This window comes from Urocampus carinirostris, chromosome 5, assembly GCF_059441175.1.
Source record: "Urocampus carinirostris isolate Australia breed hairy pipefish chromosome 5, RoL_Ucar_1.0, whole genome shotgun sequence".
In the NCBI taxonomy this organism is placed as follows: domain Eukaryota; kingdom Metazoa; phylum Chordata; class Actinopteri; order Syngnathiformes; family Syngnathidae; genus Urocampus; species Urocampus carinirostris.
In genome coordinates this window covers 8,333,538-8,354,767 of record NC_142353.1, presented here as the reverse complement: position 1 = coordinate 8,354,767, position 21,230 = coordinate 8,333,538, and the positions used below count along the sequence as shown (strand labels likewise).

The following is a 21,230-nucleotide window of genomic DNA, read 5'->3' as shown; positions in this document are numbered from 1 at the left end:
TAAAATCCGTCCTTGACATTCCCTCCGAAATTGCCACAACATCTTTGAGCAAGAATCTCACGCAGTTACGTCTCCGCCCGCCGGTATAATGCCCGGCCATGGCAGGACTCGGCTGCTTTACTTCTAACTATGTTAAAATGGTTAGAATTGTAAAATTAATAATTCACAATACTCTTAAAACCGACGCCAATGACAGTATAAACGCATAGAACGAGCAGTGCTAACCTGATGCGTCCACCATCTCCATTCAAAATATAGCGCTGGAGCAACTTATGAACAAATTCAAGTTACGAACCATCTCGTTCGTAAGTAGGGCAGCGTTTGTATGTCAAAGTCAAGGTTTTCTATGGCCCCTGACATGATCTTGATCCATTATTGTGTCATAAACCAGGTTATAACGTACACAAATTAGTGCTACTCTTAACAGTCACTCAATAAGTGACTATAGCTTTCAACCAGGAGAAGATGTCATCAGGTGGTGTCCAACTGTCACTGGGCGTTTCGACCCTGAACCACAACGCCCTCAAGTTGGCGGACAGGCAGTGATGGCCAGTCACAGCCCATCTTCTCCTGGTCCCCAGCTAAGTGTCTCCCTCCTAATCCAGAGCCGGCTTACCCCGCCAAGGTTATGCGACAGGGGGCTCTGTGGTCGAGGGGTGCGTCAGACTGGTCCTCCTACGTCTCACTGTTTCCACCATGCGCTACCTCTGCTTTGCCCTTTCCCACAGATAGTCCTGGGTTGATGTATCTTCAGGCGCCTTGCGTTTTTAGTGTGGTTTGGGTAAGCTGTCTCGTCGTCTGTATTCGTGCCATAGCCTTTGCTGTTGATTCTGTCCTCCTGAGTCTCTTATCCTTTCTCTCTCTCTTGGGAGACTCTGAGGTGAAATATTGTGCATTGTATGTTACTTCTTACTGAAGAAAAATGTTTTCCTGTTTACGGTTAATAGATGTTCGCCCTTCAATCCAAATATATTTGAAAATATATTTCAGTCCAATGAATGACAGATAACTGCTATAGTTTTTTATTATTTAAAATACCTTTAGCCCACTTTTGTTTGAATAGAAATGCAGGTCACTGATGGTGCCTGAAAAATACCGGCTTCTTTACGGGGATTTTTAAGGTAATTTGTCCTTTTGTTGAAAATTGAAGATTACTGACAGAGCCATGAGAAAGTAAAGCTTTATTTATCTGATCATATGGAAATATGTTTGCTAAGTTTTCAGTTTGTTCAATTAGGATCACTAAACTATATGCGTCAAACTTCAACATTTGATCAGTCAGGCCCTCGGCTTGTAGCCAATTTAAAAAAATATTTTAGAGTAAGATTAAAAAAAATACAGCAAATAAACGAAACAATTCACCATCTTCTCTATAGGATAGTTTCGCTTATTTTGAATACAAGCAGTCTTATTATGTTAAAGAAACAAATTTAAATGTCTTAAGAAATTAAAAAATATGACAACAACATTTGCAATAATTCATGATTCAAAGTAATATGAAATTGTTACTCTTTTTTTCTTTTTTAAGAAAGAAATGCCAGTGATTTTTCTGAGGATGGGTAACTATTTAGATAGATAGATAGATAGATAGATAGATAGATAGATAGATAGATAGATAGATAGATAGATAGATAGATAGATAGATAGATAGATAGATAGATAGGTAGGTAGGTAGGTAGGTAGGTAGGTAGGTAGGTAGGTAGGTAGGTAGGTAGGTAGGTAGGTAGGTAGGTAGGTAGGTAGGTAGGTAGGTAGGTAGGTAGGTAGGTAGGTAGGTAGGTAGGTAGGTAGGTAGGTAGGTAGGTAGATAGATAGATAGATAGATAGATAGATAGATAGATAGATAGATAGATAGATAGATAGATAGATAGATAGATAGATAGATAGATAGATAGATAGATAGATAGATAGATACTTTATTCATCCCCGAAGGGAAATTCACATTTCCAGCAGCATCCCTGAGCTGAGAACAATACAATAATAAAGCAAAAAGAATACAATATACAATAGTGTTATCATGCTGTACACTACATTGAATGTTTTTTAAATCACTTGGAGTTGCATTACATAGCTATACAAGAACATTCGGGTTTGGATTTGGATTGAAATAAGCCACATTTGCTGCCAATGGGGTAAGATTTTACGTTTTGTATCTTAGAGATCGAATCCTGATCCTGTATTTCAAAACTGTTAAGTGGATGTTATAATTGCTCGACTATATTCCACAAAGGACGGCTTAAAGCAGGAAAATCTGGAACACTGTACTAGATAGATAAAATCAAACACTGCAGCGTGTGTTCAAAGCCAAAGAGAGTTGAGAAAGGCATTGACTCATTGGAGCTTTGTGATGAAGCCTTTGGTGGCCTGACTGCATCAGCCATGATTTATGGTTTGTTTGTTTGTACGAGAGCGAGGAGGTTAGCCTTTGATACGCTCAAACAATTGCAGAGACCAGGTGCTCTTGACATAAATTGATTCTCTTATTTGTCTACTCGGGGAAACGCACTTGCTCAACCTCAGAGCTCAATTTAAATTGGAATCACAGCGGCGTAGTGGTACGTTTTTGACATTGTAAATGTTGTTTGTCAATTTTCAATGGAAGGCAGTATTCTGGTGTCCTCCAATATTCCCAATGTATAAGTGGAGCGTAAAATGGCAGTTAGTGAATAGTTGTTTGTATATGCATGACCAGGCTTGCACTCTTCCCCCCACTCAAAAGACAGCTAATAGGCCCCAACCATGAAGAAATTCAAAGAGGTGGGCATATGTTTACCTAAGAAAACTCAAAAGATTTGGGTGTGCATTATACACAAAGTTATTCAATGATTAGTCAGTCGAACCATATAGCTGACCATAATCGCAAAACATTGGATGCAACGCGAAGCAAGCCTAGGTCGCAACAAGGAGACCATGAAAACCTAACCACTACGTTTGTCACGGTTGCCCATTGCCCCCAATTGGCCCCGCCCGTTTGGCACCAGCGGGGGCTCGTTGACTGATTGGCTTCATTCCTATTTAAGCTCAGTGTTCTCACTCACCCTTTGTCAGTCCACCAACAAACCTTTGCACCCTCAAGACTTGTGTTTTGACCCTGTCCAGTATCCTGTTTGTGTATCCTGTCTGGTATCCATCCCGTCTGTCTCGTCCTGTCTGATATCGGTCTCCAGTATGTGATATTGATCCTGTCTACCCCGTCCTGTCCAGTATCGATCCCGTCTGTCCGGTATCTGCTCGTGTATCTGGTATCGATCTCATCGGCCTGTGGCTTCCTGTTGTTCCACGCTGAACTTCTGCCTTACTGCTTCCGCCCAGCGATCGTCGAATCACTGGTGTTTGTGTTAACGTGCATGACTGCCCCATTCCCGCAAAATAAAGCTTGTGTGATAAACATTACACATCAGGGTCCTTCTCCTGTTCTGGTTCTGACAATGTTATATGGTTAACACTTTGGAAAATCATTCGATTTTATCTCATTATGAAACCTTTTAAGTCATGGCATTGACAAATGCTGAAGAATAGAGAACATAGAAAGTTGTACTGAAATATATTAGTAAACGCAAAGCAGTACAAGGGAAACCACTCTGTGTACCTGATGATGAAATGGACTTTGATGGACATTGAATAAATACATAGTACATTTTATGTTAGTAATGTTAAGTTGTTGGAGGATGGTGGACCTATGTGGGGAAGGCAGCAATTGGAAATAGGGATGTTCAAAACAAGGACGCCATTTACTAACAAAACTAGAATCAAAGTAAATGGTAAATGGTCTACATTTATATAGCTCTTTTCAAGTCAATGAAGACCTCCCAAAGCGCTTTACAATGTGCTTCACACTTACCCATTCACACACACACTCACGCACCAATAGCGACCATGCAGCCATGCAAGGCGCCGACCTGCTTATTGGGGGCATTAACAAACAAGTGGGCCCAAAGCGGCTAACAAAATAACCAAACAAAAAACCAGAAACAAGAACAAAACCTGGAACTGGAAAATCAGAAGACCAAAGTAATAAAGAGCCGGAAACAAACACAAACATACCATGCATGGTAGTGGAATGAACCCAACAACGTCTGCTGATCAAAATGTCCTTTTGAAGAATGATAATTGCAGCCTGGTCATCCTGGAAGGGGGATGACCTACTTTCTCAAGTTTTTTTTTTTTTAATATATTTTCCTAATGTTGAGGTTTGTGAGTTTTTCCTTGCCCTCGTGTAGGTTTTAGATCAGGGGATGGTTTCAATAATTTGTGGTTTGCCCCTTTGAAACTCCTTGTGTTTAAGGGCTATACAAATTAACATGACTTGACTTGACAGGTCTATCCAATCACCTCACTCCTATACCCAGTTCTGAATATGGTTGGCACCCTCTAGTGGAATGAGGCACAGCAGACCCTATCAGGTATTGTTTTCATAGTTTATATTGTCAATAAATTATAAATCATAAACAAAATTTCTGATCAAAATAAACCACTTATCATCCTTGAATAATGTAACTGTTCACTAACAGCACTTCATGGTGTACCATTCGCGTATAGTGAGCAGTATGTGAATGATTTTGTTGCCCTGGTGACCACTTTGAATTCTGAATGAAATGTCATGGACTAAAACGATTAAACTATGTGCATTGCATTTATGATTATTTGATATTTGCCTTGGAGCTTAAATCTAAGCAGCAATCCGGAATTTAAGGGGGTTTCAAGGCCAAAAGAGCAGTAACAGCAAATGAGGGGCACGTCAGAACCCACGCATGTGATGCCATCCTTTTTCTTGCCAAGTGAAGCAAGACTAAGCAGGAGGCCCAGCAACATCTCCTTCCAGTATTGGCAACGTGCCTGTCCGAGAAGAGGCATGTACACAAAATAACCCCAAGCAACCTTTTAACAGAAGGGGGGGGGGAGTGCACATTGATTGATGAAGAACTGAGACAAGCGCACTCCAGTCACTCTTTTTGAAAGCCTTCTGAGAGACACTTCATCATTTATTCAGCTGTAAAGATGCTGCGCTGTCCCAAAAATCCCCCGTGACTTAGAGAAATCATAGCGTGTTTTCCTTGGTGCTCTGTTGTCTCTCCTCCCCCCTTTAGGTGTTCTTCAAAATAAGACAAGCGTCTTTCTATACAGTTCAATTTTGAAAAGGGAGAATTGAGTCAGCAATGTGGCTGATGAAGCTCTGCTCTTTTAACCTGTATTGCATTCTGAATAGAGAGACATATTGTACAGATTGCTTTGAATCCTTGTCACAAATAAATGAACACAGCACAGAGGGACTCAAGTTGCTCAACCTACTTTACACCTTAAGGCTCTTACAGAGCCTGGAAAGCCTGATGCAGTGATTTGGCTTTTCAGAGCTTGCCACTGAAGCTTTCAAAACTTTAGTAGAATTTAGAAACAAGGAATCCAAGCCGAGAAAGATTTGTTTCCCTCTGTGGAATCCTTAAAGTTTGTAAAATACAAGAGAAAAGGCTGTGTTGCTTGGCTCTGTGTTGCCAGGCTTTCTACATGGGCGAGGCTCTTGGGGCCATGGTTCAGCGCCAGGCAGCCACCAGGGAGCTCCGGAGCCACTTGTACATAAAAACATTTAGCGATTTTGCTGGTAATTATTGAGCGTGCATCGACAGGAACTGTAGCTAAATACACTTACAGAGGCCTAAAGTACAACTGTTTAGAGCTTCACGAAAAATGGTTCAGCCGTTACAAAGCCTATAAGTCACACACACACACACACACACACACAAACAAACAAACACATACACACGATAAATTATAAAGTTGTTGTTGTGGTTGTTGTTGTCATTTATTTAGAATATGCATTTACAAGTAGTGCAAATCTCCCTGAGTGTCATCAACAATTTCTTGAAACAAAACCATGCAAAAATAGAAGAAAAAAAGAAAGAAAAAAAGGAAGAAAGAAAGAAACAGGAGAAAGTAAGAAAAAGAGTTAAAGAGAGAAATGGAAAAAGTAAGAGATAGCAAGAGAAAGATCAAAAGAATGAGAGAAAAAGAAAAATAGTGAGAAAGGGAGGGATAAAAAAGGAAGGAAGAAGTGAGAAAGTGAGAAAAAATGAAAGTGCGAAAGAAAGACAGTAAGAAAAAAGAGAACGCAAATGAGAGAGATAGAAAAAGGGAAAGAATGAGAGAGGGTGAGAAAGAAAGAGAAAAAGATAGCAAGAAAGAGGAAGAAGTAGATAAAGAGAGAGAGGGGGGGGTGAAAGGGAGAAAGAAGGAGAAAAAGAGAGAAAAAGAGAGAGCAGGGAAAAAGGAGAGAGAAAATAGAAGAAAGGAAGAGAGAGGGAGAGAGAGAGAGAAAAAAATGGTCAATGGTCGGCATTTCTATAGCGCTTTTCAAGTCAATGAAGACCTCCCAAAGCACTTTACACTTACCCATTCACACACTCACTCACACACCAATAGGGAGTCAGCCATGCAAGGCCCCTACCTAGGGGCATTCGGGATTCAGTGTCTTGCCCAAGGACACTTTGACATATAACACGGTGGAGCTAGGGGAGAGAGAGAGAGAGAGAGATAGGGGAAGAGAGAGAGAGAGAGAGAGAGAGAGATAAGGAAAGAGAGAGAGAGAGAGAGAGAGAGAGAGAGAGAGAGAGAGAGAGAGATAGAGAGAGAGAGAAAGAGAGAGAGAGAGAGAGAGAAAAGAGAAATACTTCTGCATGTGCTTTGTAAGTTGCGAGTGGTGCCTGCCTTTGGTGACATCAAGTGGACATATTTAAGAATGCAGCTCATTTTTCTTTTGCACTTCTCTCAGTCTTGTCTCACGAGCTGGATTAAAAGCCTTGTTGTGCCTGAATCGGCCAATTTAACACCTGTGCCATAGAAAGATGGGTGGATGGATGGATTAATGGAAAATGCAATTAATAATAGTGCAATAACATTTAGCATCAACCAAATTCCGAAACAAGTGAATAAATAATATATGAATCTCTATATTTCTATGCCCAGGCAAAATATACTGCATGTTGTTCACAGTCTCGTGCGATTTCAAACACACCATCAGTAAAATCAACGCAAAGACATTTAAAGTGTCACCGAATAGATTACGATTGACTTTATGCACCGCACCGTTCGTATAGCTTTGAACTAGAGTTAACTCCTGTCAGGGTGAGAAGTAGTGCTGTGCCTTTTAATGAGAGGTCCCCGGGGACACTCGTGTAATCTTTCCAAGAGAATTCTCAAAGTCGCGACTCTTTCAAGCCGTCTCCCTCTATTTTTCATGTGTATGCACTTTAATATAAAGAGAACATATGTTATTGAAGGTCATACCCTATTCAAACAGACTCAGTGTGAAACGTGAACTTCTAAACTTATGTAAAATTCAGTCTCACAATGCAAAAACTGGGTGTCATAGTTCAAAATTGGGTTGTTTATCTTCTAAAGTATTGGGCAAAAGTGGATTTGGCCTGAGAATCTGCAAATGCAAATATAGATTTTTTTATCTCTCACCCCAAAAAAATCATTATTAAAATTATCTTTTCATATTAAATAAAGACATATTTTTGCATATATTAGAGGAAAAAATAAATAATAAAATGTACTCTATCTGGCAGATCGTAGACTGTTTTTTCTTATTTCTTTTTAAAAAAAGAAAAAAGATTTACCACCTGCGATTGATTTACCAATTTTAAGTTTACATAGTCTGTAGAGCCCTTTGAAACGTTTTGTGAGTTTGTGATTCAGGGCTATCTGATGTGAAATGTGCAAGTTTAAATTATTCACAATTAGTTTAAGAAACATTTGTTTGTTTTTTCAAACTGTACATAAAAATGTCATGATTACTGATTTGGATCAGCTGTGCCCGCTCATTTGGCACCAGCCACTGCGGGCTACCTGATTGGTTTCCTGTCCTTTTTGAGCCCAGTCCTTTCACTCTCCTCTTGTCAGTCCGTCAGCGAACCTTTGTTTTCTACAAGGCAAGCACAATGACTCTGACTCCCGTCGGTCCCGCTTTTTGTACACGTTATTTAATATATGTTAGATCAGTTTGCTCATTTTGCTTTTCTTTTTATAAAATTTTCAAAAATATTTCCTAGAACAAGGAACTATATCTGCCATCTGCTAGATTAGACCATTTTGCCTATTTTAAGAAAGTATGTTCTTGTTTGTTTTGCTAAACAGGAACAAGTATCGTAAAACAAGAAAGATATATACCTTAATTGAGCAAACTGTTCTGCCAATCGCCTAAAATATTAAATTTTGTCAGAGTTCACGGATCCCTTAAGCGCTAGAGTCATTGGGACCCCATTTCCTGTTGTGTGTCTTGGGCAATTACAAACTAGCTGGCACAGGTGTGGGCAATGGGCAATCATGACACCTGTCAGTTGTCATCAGTATTTGTAATGTCCGTCTATAGGGTTTAGTTAAAAAAAACACTGGTTAGCTAACAGTATTCTCAAAGGAAAAATCTTCCACTGTATACACCATTTTTTTTTCTTTTCTATTTCTTTTTTTTTTTTTTTTTTAGCAGAACAGCTGAGAGTTGGGTTTACTTATGAGCTTGTCCAGTCTTTGTTAAAGTACAACATTCCAGCTGTTTTAGTAGTTGGGATTGTTTTGAATGATTTCATACTGACGGGATCCATTGAGAGTTTTCTTCTTGCTGCTAGTCATCCAGTAATTCTTCTGTCCTCAGAGTTCCACTTTGAATGCATAATGTACACCCATGTCAAATGTTTTGTTGTGCCACAAGGAATCACAGCAGGAATTCAATTTGTTCTCTTGGTAACTTATTTTGCAATCTGCTAATTGTCGCCCCACGCTGACCAAAATAAGCGATGATTTTTCTCAGGGAATAAAACGCCTGCGGCACTGTGTCACCCGGGGCCTTCATTAGGCTTTCCATCATCCTCCTGTTTTTGTCAACTTTCACATTGACTCCTCTGGTTTTGTTTTATTTTGGTATAGTTAACAGTTTAATAAGCTGTCAGGATGCAGTCTATGAGGCTCAACACAAAAGTGAAACACATTGTCCTATTTACTGTTGTTTGCTTGTAATGGAGGCTGCTGTTTTCGTATTTACTTCTCGCATGTGAGGAAGGTCAAATGTCGAAGACACCTTGTCCATATTTATGCTCCCACCAAACGCTCATTTGTCTTACTTTCCGTGTACTGGCAGAAGTTTGGCACTCTTTTTTCGAAGTCTGTTGGTAGTTGCTGACACAGAGTTCTACGAGCTGGAATCGACAAGCTTTCTTGATCTTGTAAATCTGAAACACAACAGTCCCACTCTTCTTAAAAGTATCAATCGTTTTCACCTTTGCCCTGATTTGAATGCTATATTACAAGGCTTTTAAATTCTGGCTCTTGCTTTTCGTTCATCAGAAAGCTGAAGGTATTTCGTACAAGCAAAAAAAAAACAGCTAAATTTAATTGCTGCCGCCTTGGTTCAAACAAAGGAGGGACGAATGGGATGTTTGCACACAATTCAGGATTGAAACTCATGATGGTTTCAAGTGTTTTACTGGTATGAAGACAAAATTAATAAATCTTTATACGCTCCGAGCAGCGTTGTGAAACAAAAACTGTAATTGTTTAGACTTTTTCGGTCCAAAATTCTTCTCCATCGGTCATCCATTGCAATATGAAGCTTTTTAAAATGAAGTGTTCAAAAGGTGGTTAAAAATTTGAAGATCTAACACTAAAAATGTTTAAGTTTTGATTTTCTTTTGTATAGCTTTGTCTCTTAATATATTTCTTGTTTTCTGGGTTATGTCCCACTCATTCTTTTTTTTTTTTATATATTGCTCCTGCGCGTGTCGAGTGGTCCCTAATAGCCTCTGAATTAGATCCCTCAGGCGCTCGTTTGTGGTCCAGATGTTCCTCTTTTTTTGTTTTTGTTTTTGTTTTTCTCCATGTTTTAGCTCCACAATGTCTTCATGTCTGTGTCCCTCGGTTGCGTTATTTTCCTGTTACTTTTTTTTAAGTTTATTTTTTGTCTTTGTTTTTTTATAGATACATATTTTACTTTTTGTATAACATATAGATTTTCCCTTGCCTTTGTCAGACAAGTAAGAGGTGCTGGTTGGAACATTTTTAGAAAAATAATATTTATTCAAAATGTTTTAGAGGGGATACCTGCATGTGACCAAGGTTTACATCCCAAATAGAAATATTTTAATTGCTTATTGTTTTAAATTTGATTATCACAGGAGCAAGACAGGAATACAAAGCAGTGTGATGTACAAAATTACATTATTTCCTTTGACTCTCAGACAGAAAAGTTGTTCTTCTAAAACATGTTTTACATTACATTCCCCCAGTGCTTTGTTGGGTTTCTGCTTGCATAACTGACAACATCAACGTAGCCCTCTACGAGCATCTTGCTGCTTTAGCGATTTCTTTTTTGTGTCTGTCTCCTTATGGAAGATGTAAGGGGCGGTTTTCTACGAAGTCTTTCCTGTGATTCTGAAGCCCCCTGAACCAGACTGAGACTATGTAGGGGCTGAATAAAAGCTCTACAATTGTTTTGCACGATACAGCTGACAACATTCAACGTTCAGTTTTGTCAAGTGAAGTCATTCATTTGCAAAGCCCTTAATTGCATAGCATCTGCACAGACATCTACAGCATCTTCTGGATTAGAGTTCTATCCTCCAAGTTGGTAGCTTGCCATCAATGTTGACTATAAGGGTCCATCAATGTTGAATTTGAGGGTTCCATGTAAGATGACTGGAGCTCCCAGGTCTACCTTATAGAACTGAGGCTGCTCAGTTTTAGTAGGGTTCAAAATCCTGACCAAGCTATGGGGTCCTTCCAGATCGGGAAGTGCATCATATGACTTACCAGGGATGCGGTAGACTTATTTTTGCTTGTTTGTAATCTCTCACATAGTTTTAAGGAGGGTGATTGTGATATCTTCTATAATGATGTTAAGAGCAAGTGATTTATCACAAGCACGATTTACAATCCCCAGAATAAAACTCCCGGTTTCCAAAATGAAATCACATTTTACTAAAACGCAAAACACTTATAAAAAGTAATACATAATAAATAAAATGCTTTTGTTAACCCCCTTTTTCCAGGTAGGTTACAAAGACTTGACTTGACGTGTCAAGATAGCATTGAACTTTGTTCTTATTTTGATAGCTAAATACACATTACTTAAGATTGATAACTTTCAGCAGGATCCCTTAGCTGCACTATAACGGAAAATAAGAAGGAGTGAAGTGTGCAATTGAGAGCGACAAAATGCTGCTGATCCCAAAGGTCATTAAATAAAATGCCTCGTGTGATTTCTCAATGGGGGGGTAGGCATGTACCATAGAGGCCACAACGGCAACCTAAAACGAGGGGTGTTTACAGCCAGGAAAGAGCAATCAATCCATCATTTGTCAGATAATGGAGCATTACGGTCATAGTGCCTCATACTTCATGCCACTCTTCACTGCACCTTGGCTTTTGAACCGCTGATGCTTCAAAGAAGAAGCATCACGCCAAGGACACAAGAACGATTACACTTGAGAACTGTGGATACTTTAAAAGCATCTTCGTGCCCTTGTTAACATTTGCCATTTTTACTTTAAACAACTGTTAAACCATCCCGTTCTGCATTTAATGTTGCATATCGTTAGAGGGTCCTTTGTGGTTTTAGTTTGAAGTTGTGCTCCAGAAAGACGGGATTTGAAATAGCCTTTGGAGTTCTTTAAAGTCTGGTACTGATCCCAAATGCCATCTGTTGTCTTGTGAAGTCCGCCACATTCGTTTATACATTCTGCCTAGCTTGAGCGCATTAGAAATCTTTCTAAAGTTGATGAAGCCTCGGGGAATGAAAACCTTGTAGGCTAGAAGAAAGTGAACAAACAAGCCCATCTTTCCTTTGACAACGTAGGACGTCATCTTTGCCAAAACTGAAGGCATATGAAATCATCTGTCAGTTCTAAGGCAAAAAGAAAGCTCCCTAATCCTTAAACCTTCAATTTTGGGCAAAGCATTTCCCAAATGCCCTCAAAGTATGTTTTTTTTATTTTTGTGACAGTCTTGGCTTCTGCATGAACCCCGTAATGTTGAGCAATATGAGACCTTATGAGAGTTTACTTCTTAATGTTGATGCATGATTACAGGCAATTGCCACCCAATAGACCTTTTTGAATATGTAATCACACTCAGTATGAATGAATTCTTTAGAGCTCTGCAGAGTTGGCCAAAGATCACTGGAAGATAAGTGCCTGCAAAAGAAGAAGTGACCTTGTTTTCCCCTCAAAAAAATGAGCATCTGCCGACCCAGAATCCTTTAAAGCAGGAGCTCGGGAAGTGTTTGTCTGGCAAAGACAGAGATTACTGTTTTCGACACCAGCATCCTTGAATAAGAAAGACTGTCAGTGCTGCGTCATCATTTTGTGTTGCGTTTGTGTGTCTGTGTAATCTCTTGAATGTTTTACTTTAAAGGAGGCATAATCAGCTGAAATGCCAATTTCTTACTAAAACATAGTTACATGGTGTTTTGCTCCTAACTCCTTTATATGAGGATGGAATAAGAGCTTGCTCTGTCCACTCCACGCATCGGCCCGGTATTGCAGTACCTCCGGGAACGGTGCATTCGCAATGATCGCAGCAAGGCTTTAGGGCTAGGACCTTAGCTTGGCCTTTTGGCTGAGAGTAAGTGTCCCGGCTCCTAGGCTTTGTAGCGTATTATGAACTGACCGATAACGGATAATGGATAATGAATAACGAAGATAGAACAATAACCCTTAAAAGCCCCCATTTATTCATAAGATTGTACTCAACCAGCGCCCCCTATTATCCTACGTAAATTGTAGTACATACATTTGTACGTACTGCTTTTGGGACCCTACACTATCGGTTTGTATTCTTAGCCAAATTTTTTAAAATTGAAAGGAATTAGAGTTTATCAAATTCAGCTCATTTGAAAAGCAGAACTGGAAAGATCTATCGAGAGGTCGAATATCTTGAACCTAACTGGAAAATGTTTTTGTTTTTTTTAAGTCATTGGCTGACCAAACCTTGCAATTCCAATCCCAAATGCCGAGTGCCCAGCAGGAAGGCAGTGGGTACCAATGTCGTAAGTTTTAAGTATGACTCAGGTAGGGATTTAAGCTGTGACCTCTCAGTCTCGTGGTAAGCGCTCAACCCTAAGGTCACCAAGCTGGTCGACCTAACTGGAATACAAACAACGACATAGCTTGTTCTTTGAACACAAGAGAATTACAACTGCCCGTTACGTGTTTGAATGCACCAAGGATCAGGACCAGACCAGTTGCTTTGGGAGATAAATTGTTTTTATCAACTAGTCAAATCAAGTCAAGTCATGTTTATTTGTATAGCCTTTAATCACAAATAGTCTCAAAGGGTTGTACAGATCAAAGACTATTGCAAATTATTATCACAGACTATTAACCTACATGGGGGCAAATGATACACATATTATCAACATAAAGTATAGGTTATTCAGATGCTATAGAGTAGAAGTGTGTTTTAAGCTTAGATTTAAACATTTGCACTGAGGTTGCAGATCGAATCTCAGGGGAAAGAGCATTTCACAGCACCGGGGCCCGAATAGAGAACGCTCTCGAAACTGCGGATCTCTAGTAGACTAGTGTTTTCAGAGCGAAGGCTCCGGACCGGAACATAGGGGGAAATTAAATCTGAAAGATATGAGGGACCAAGTCCATGCATGATTTTGTATAATACCAACAGAACCCTAAAATCACATTCAAGCTAACAGGGAGCCAATGCAGGTTAGCTAAAATCGGGGTAATGTGATCAAACTTTCTTGTATTAGTTTAAAGCCTCGCTGCAGCATTTTGTACCAGCTGAAGGCTCTTGATTTTGGACTTCGGGAAACCGGAGAGTAGTGCATTACAGTAATTGAGACGGGAAGTAACAAACGTGTGAATTATATTCTCCGCATCTGACCGAGACAGCATAGGACGGATTTTAACAATGTTGCGAAGTTGGAAAAAAGCTGTTCTAGTAATATTCTTAACGTGTGTTTGAAAGGACAGATTGGGGTCAAATATGACACCTACATTTTTACCCACTCTGGGTGATATTACATTTGTCAATGTTCAGAGCAGTTTTTGAGAACAAGTCACAGTATTTAGATGGACCAATAACTAACATTTCGGTCTTTTCAGAGTTAAAGCGCAAGAAGTTGAGTAACATCCACTCTTTTATCTCAGTGAGGCAGGCCTCCAAATTTCCACAGTTTAGTGTGGCAGATTCCTTCATCCGAAGATATAGTTGAGTGTCATCTGTGTAGCAATGGAAACTGATATTATACTTGCGAATAATATCACCTAATGAAAGCATGTAAATGCTGATAAGAAGGGGGCCAAGTACTGAACCCTGCAGAACACCACAGGTAACACTAAAGGGCTCAGATGTCATTTCACCATATTTAACACAGTGCGTCCTATCTGAGTCCTATCAATTAAACGTTTTACTTCCAGCTTAGAATGTTGTTCACCAAAAGTCAAGTCAAGTCAAGTCATTTTTATTTGTATAGCCCTTAATCACAATTAGTCTCTAAGGGCTTCACAAGGTATTACATATAAGAAGTTTAGGTTATTCGTATGCCATAGAGTAGAAGTGAGTTTTAAGCCTAGATTTAAACATTTACACCGAGGTTGCAGATCGGATCTCAGGGGGAAGAGCATTCCACAACACCGGTGCCCGGATGGAGAACGCTCTCGAACCAGCGGAACACTTCTTGGCTCTTGGGATCACGTATTTAATAACGTATTTAATGAGAAAATGTATTGATGCTATGACAAAGCTAAGATTTAATTGGAACAATGCATTTAGTCAAGTGTAAAATATGTGGTTGCAATCCTGTCATAGGAAATGTTAAAGTTAATTTTTAGTTGTTCACTTAATACTTAATAATTTTTGGAGAACCTTTACGAATTATAGACAATCTTCTCATACTTTATTTTTCCCAAAATTAAGGCACTTACAAACAGATGTAGTTTGAGATAGACACGAGGAGGTGCAAATCTCCTGCCCCTTTTGGAGAGCACTACCGTCACACAATTCAGTTATCAAATTTTTCATCCGGTACAGTCCGGTTTGAGATCGGAGGGAAACATATGTGGGCCTGGAGAGTAATGGGTGCAACCAGACTATACTAGCCCAAGACACACCACAGGAAATGGTTCTCCTATGACCCTAATGGTTAAGGGATCCAACCAACCAACCAACAGTCTTCTTACATCATTTATGTAATTTTCAGTCAAGAGCGAGTAGCAAAATAGGAGATAACAGATCAAATGTTGATCTTTAGTGAAATTGTGCAGAGGAAATATTATTTTTTAAAGGAGTGCTCATGTTAGTATCATGGGCATTGTCTGTATATATATATATATATATATATATATATATATATATATATATATATATATATATATATATATATATATATATATATACTTTTTTGAACAGGGGTTTGCACGCCTTTTAAACCCATATAGATTATTTTCTGACAGTATGGCTATATATTTGGTTACAAATACATTGTGAAAATGCCAAAACGAATTTGTATAAAATGAAATAAATAAATAAATAATAATAATTATAACAATAAAACATCTGTATCAAAATAATGCAATAACATAATAATAAAAAAATACATACAAGTAAGAGTGGTAGTATAAGTACCGGTATATAGTATTAAATTATATTATATTGAATTTTGATTTGAATTTTGCATGAAGGTTTTGGTTCAAGTTACATTCCATTTGATCATCAAGAAATGATGACAAGCAAATGCAATTTGGTCCATTGCCAAAGCAACCACAAATGACAAACAAAAAGACACATCTATCAAGAACCAGAACAGGATCAGGACCCAAACGTGAGACATTCTCACGCAAGCCTTTTATTATACGGGAATGGGCAGTCATGCACATTAAGCAGCGGCCATGCGTGGAAAGACAGGAAGACAGAGGCCGACGAGATCGATTCCAATTGCCAGAGTTGATATAGGACAGATGGGGTCAATACCGGACAGGGCAGGACAGACAGGATAGATAATGAATCAGGATATCGAAAAAAACAGGAGGAACTAGACGGGAACAAAAACTGGAGAAAATACTAAACAGGACAAAGATAGACAGAAACAAAACTGGAAACCGAAATTAAACAGGACAAATTAAACCAGAACAGTACCGGACAGGAAATAACAACAGGAACAGGACCGAGAGGAAACCCACGTCTTGCGGGGCAGAAGTTCGTTTGACGGGCTGACAAAGGAAGCAAGGGAGCACTGAGCTCAAAATAGATCGAAAGCCAATCTCTTAACAAGCCGCAGCCGGAACCACACGGGCGGGGCCAATTGGGCCCAATGGCAACCGTGACACACGCGGGCGCGGCCAATCGGGCGCCAAGGGAACCATGACAACATCTGTCTCACTCAACCCTCAATTGCATTTTCATTTCGAGCAGTAGTAAATATGTGCTTGCAATCGCCATCAAGAATGGTCACATGAACTAAAAAAAAGTTACATAGGCATTTTAAGGGGGGAGAGGAAAACAGCGCAGATGAAAACGCCTTAAGGTGTGCAGAGGTACGGAGTTGTTAGCGTTCTGCAGCCAAAGGTCTCAACATCAAATTTCCCAGGCAGTTGGTGCCAGGTTTGTGCCAGGTTTACAATGTATGAAATTGATGTGATTTTTTAGGGCTGTTTAACCCTTCACTGTTTCTGTAAAATTCCCGATCCCAATCCAAGACGCACTCAAAGTAAATTGAATGCTGTTCTTGAACCATTTGGTGGATAAGGTCGGTTTGGTCTTTTTTGAAAGCTAACACTTAAAAGAATGAAATAATCACTGCAAATGCTACTAACATTGAGTAATCTGAGTTGAAATACAGAAATAGAAGTCAAGTCAAGTCAAGTCATTTTTATTTGTATAGCCCTAAATCACGAAGAGTCTCAAAGGGCTTCACAGATTATTACACAGACTATTTTTCAGCCAACGAGAAGAGTAGGTTATTCATATGCTATGGAGTAGAAGTGAGTTTTAAGTTTAGATTTAAACATTTCCACTGAGGTTGCAGATCGGATCTCAGGGGGAAGAGCATTCCACAGAACCGGTGCCCGGATGGAGAACGCTCTCGAACCAGCAGAACACTTCTTTGCTCTTGGGATCAACAGAAGACCGGCACTCTCAGATCGTAGGCTTCGGACCGGGACGTAGGGGCAAATCAGATCTGAAAGATAAGAGGGAGCAAGTCCATGTATGATTTTGTACAATACTAAGAGAACCTTGAAATCACATCTATGGCTAACTGGGAGCCAATGCAGGTTAGCCAAAATCGGTGTTATGTGATCGTACTTTTTTGTCCTAGTTAAAAGCCTCGCTGCGGCATTTTGTACCAGCTGAAGTGACTTGATTCTAGACTTCGGGAGACCAGAGAGTAGTGCATTACAGTAATCGAGACGGGAGGTAACAAACGCATGAATTATAATTTCCGCATCAGACTGAGACATTGAACGGATTTTAGCAATGTTACGAAGATGGAAGAAAGCGGTTCTAGTAATTTTCTTTACATGCATTTCAAAGGATAGATCAGGGTCAAATATGACACCTAAATTTTTAACTGAGTCACTCTGTGTGATGTGACATTTGTCAATGTTCACAGCAGTTTTTGAGAATATATCACGGCATTTAGATGGACCAATGACTAACATTTCGGTCTTTTCAGAGTTCAGACGCAAGAAATTGAGTGACATCCACTCTTTTATCTCAATGAGGCAGGCCTCCAAATTTCCACAGTTCAGTGTGGGAGATTCCTCCAACGGAAGATATAGTTGAGTGTCGTCTGCGTAGCAGTGGAAGCTGATATTGTACTTGCGAATAATATCACCTAATGGAAGCATGTAAATGCTGAAAAGAAGGGGGCCAAGCACTGAACCCTGCGGAACACCGCAGGTAACATTAAAGGGCTCAGATGTCATTTCACCATATTTAACACAGTGCGTCCTATCTGAGAGGTAGGATCTGAACCACGAGAGGACGGTTCCTGAGAGACCAATCCATTTTTCCAACCGTTCTAGTAGGAAATTGTGGTGCACTGTGTCAAAAGCAGCACTAAGATCCAGCAGCAGCAAAAGTGATGAAGCGCCAGAATCCATTGCCAGTAGGAGATCATTTGTTACCTTGATCAGAGCTGTCTCAGTAGAGTGGTTAGCCCTGAATCCTGATTGCATGGATTCAAAAAGGTTATTCTCGGATATGAAAACAATTAGCTGCTGTGCCACTACTTTTTCAAGTACTTTAGAGAGGAAAGGTAGGTTTGACACAGGTCTATAATTACTTAAGATTTTTTTCCCAACACATGCCAGCAGAAAAATGTAGCCTGGGGATCTTATTTGCAAAGCAGTTAGGACAATAGCATGAAGGCATACATGGTCCCAATCTTAAAAACTAAACATTATATCGTGCACATTTTCTAATGATAGGTCAAGGCGTTTCCAAAAGTGGCCATTCTGAAACAAACAGTTCACAACCCTTAAACTTTAGCTTTATTCATTTATTGGACTTTCGGCAATTTTTAGACATTATAAAAGAGTTGTAAATGTTTGATTTCCCTTTCTAGAAGTCAATCAAGGATTGTGCACACTTGCGCGTAACACTCGTACGTAAAAATGGATGGCATATGAGCACTTTTTTTCCAGCTCTGATTTCAGTACAGGTCGTAAAATTGCGTGAAATTATGTTGAGAATTTAATCCACATTTAAATCGGTCCTAAATTGGTTCTGACATTTTATTTCAATACAGGCCCTCTATGTTGTCACAGGCTAAGGACCATGAAAAAAAGCTTCCAATTGGCCAAGAGTGGTGTCAATCAAAAGGTCAGAAAATAACGGCTATATCTAAGTAATCTGATGAGTTTTTTTTTTAGTTTTAAAGGAGAGTTTTGAGCCAAACAGTGAACGTCAAAAAAATCAGGAAGGCTTTCGAGGTTTTTTTTAAGCAAATTATTGTGTGCTTTGGAGTAAATACTTCACACGGTTGGATTCACTGGACTTTTGTGAATGTAACCACACCATACTGCAAAGAATCATGCCATGAGTAGGAGTTCCCAGCGCTCTTGGTTGAGCTATCCTGTTTTTATAGTTTTTGAGTGTCTTGTTTTAGACTGATCGTGATGTTTCTGTGATGAGTGTGTTTTGAAATAGTATTGGATCTTGAATTCACAGAGCTTAAACTTTCCAATGACATGTGGCATGTATTTCAGGGACTGTTGACATCCTGAAGACACGACTTTGGTTACCAACGCTCAGACGGCCCGCAGGGATGAAAATGGTAAAAGTAAAAATAGACTGTTTCAAATACAGTCAAAATACCAAACAAATCCCCTCAAAAAATGAAAAAGGAGGTTTATTCAAGCATATATAGGAATTTCACATAGTTGTATGCCCAGCAAAAGGAGCAACAATGATGATTTCAGCCAGAAGATGGCATCAGCGAGTAGAATATTTTGAACTTTTTTAAGGACACCTTGAACACTGCACCCCACCTTTAAGCCCGAGGCTTTAAGTCTGGTGTGGTTCATACGAAGACAAAATTGACTTTCATTCTTAAATTGGCGCATGCGGCTTATTATCAGGTGTGCTCTTGATTTGTGATTGGATTTTTTTATTCATCCTTAGAAGATTTGCCACAACGAGCTGTTGTTTAAATACCTCAAGTCCTGACATTGTGCTGGATTTAAAAAAGAATCTCCTTCACCACAGAGGTCAGAGATTGTAATCACCCAAAGCAAATGTCTCCGGCTCTCTTGGGTCTCAATGAAAAGGAATGTGTGAAGGGTGACAGTGTGGACAGGGCGGTCAGGGTGAGCCTTTCAGTCGGTGACACTGATTGGTCTTTTTCCATTTCCCAGGTTGGAGGTAATCTTTACTCAGAATGCCCTGCCAACGCAGACTTTGCAGCGTGAAGAGGCGATGAAGAAAATGAGCAGTGGGAGATGGAGATTGATTCAAAATAAACACGAGTGCTAATCAATACAGGCCAGTGTGAGCCGACTGTCAACACCCACCCACTACTTACTCCGAGCTACATTCGGGTGCAATCACTCTGCTTCTGTGTTATTTATGATGAAGGTGTCACATTCAAAATGAGCAGCCGGACAAGGCAGGAAAAAAAATTGTTTGCCCTTTTTAATAAAAACATATGATTCTGTGGTTTGTGTGATTCCATTTGTCAGTTGATTAGGGAATTCTGGCTCATTTTTCCGCGAACCGACTCTTTCGTCTCGGCTCATTAAAAAGGCTCCGAAACGGCTGTTCAGATTTCTTTTGTTGCTTTAATCGATATATTACCAATAATTGTGTACCATTATGCACAAAATGATTTTAGATATTAATAAAGAAAGTCAAATAAAAAGGCAAAACTGACAAAGAAACAGAAGAAGAATAAAAATAAAATAAAAAAGGAAAAACTAAGAAAAAACAAAAAAAAGCTATGATAAAAGAAACAAAACCAAACTGAATATGAAAGGGAAAAGGGAAAATGAAAACGCAGGAAGAAAAACTAAATAAAAAGGTAGAAAAAATTAAAAAAAAGGGTTAGGGTTAAGGTTATGGTTATGGTTATGGTTATGGTTATGGTTATGGTTAGGTTTAGGCTTAGGGTTATAGTTAGGGTTCAGGTTAGAGTTGGAGTTGGGGTTAAGGTTAGGGTTAGGGTCAGGTTTAGGGTTAGGGTTAGGATCAGGGTTAGATTTAGGGTTAGGATCAGGGTTAGATTTAGGGTTAGGGTCAGGGTTAGTGTTAGGGTTAGGATTAGGGTTAGAGTTAACGGTTAGGTTTTGGGTTAGGGTTTTGGTTAGGGTTGGTGTTGGTGTTGGGGTTGGGGGCTGTAGGTTAGGGGCTAGGGGTTAGAATTAGGGTTAGGAAACATTAATCACAAAATGATTTAAAATAATTGAAAAATATTTGATTATGAATAATCATAATAATGTTTTTTTGCAAAAACATGCATTTCAGGTGAATTGGCCGGTCCAAACTGTCCCTAGGTGTGAATGAGCGAGTGAGTTGTCTGTACCCGTGTGCCCTGCGATTGGCTGGCTTCCAGTTCAGGGTGTCCCCTGCCCACTGGGATGGGCTCCAGCACCCCTGCGACCCTACTGAGGTTAAGGGGTGCAGCTAATGAGATGAGATGAGATGCTTTTAAACAAGGTGCAAGCAGTTATTTTGTAAGAAAAAATGTCTCAAAATACTTCAAACTAAGATACTGAGGTTTTTACCTTTGG

General features: G+C 39.5%; 1 long non-coding RNA gene across 1 annotated transcript; it reads left to right on the top strand.

Moving 5' to 3' along the window:
• Positions 1–2,488: 2,488 nt before the first annotated feature.
• On the top strand, positions 2,489–20,158 carry LOC148365132 (uncharacterized). The gene is made up of 3 exons (XR_015850412.1): positions 2,489–2,555; positions 4,319–4,403; positions 19,860–20,158. It is a non-coding gene; the product is annotated as an uncharacterized LOC148365132 (long non-coding RNA).
• The last annotated feature ends 1,072 nt before the right edge of the window (positions 20,159–21,230 follow it).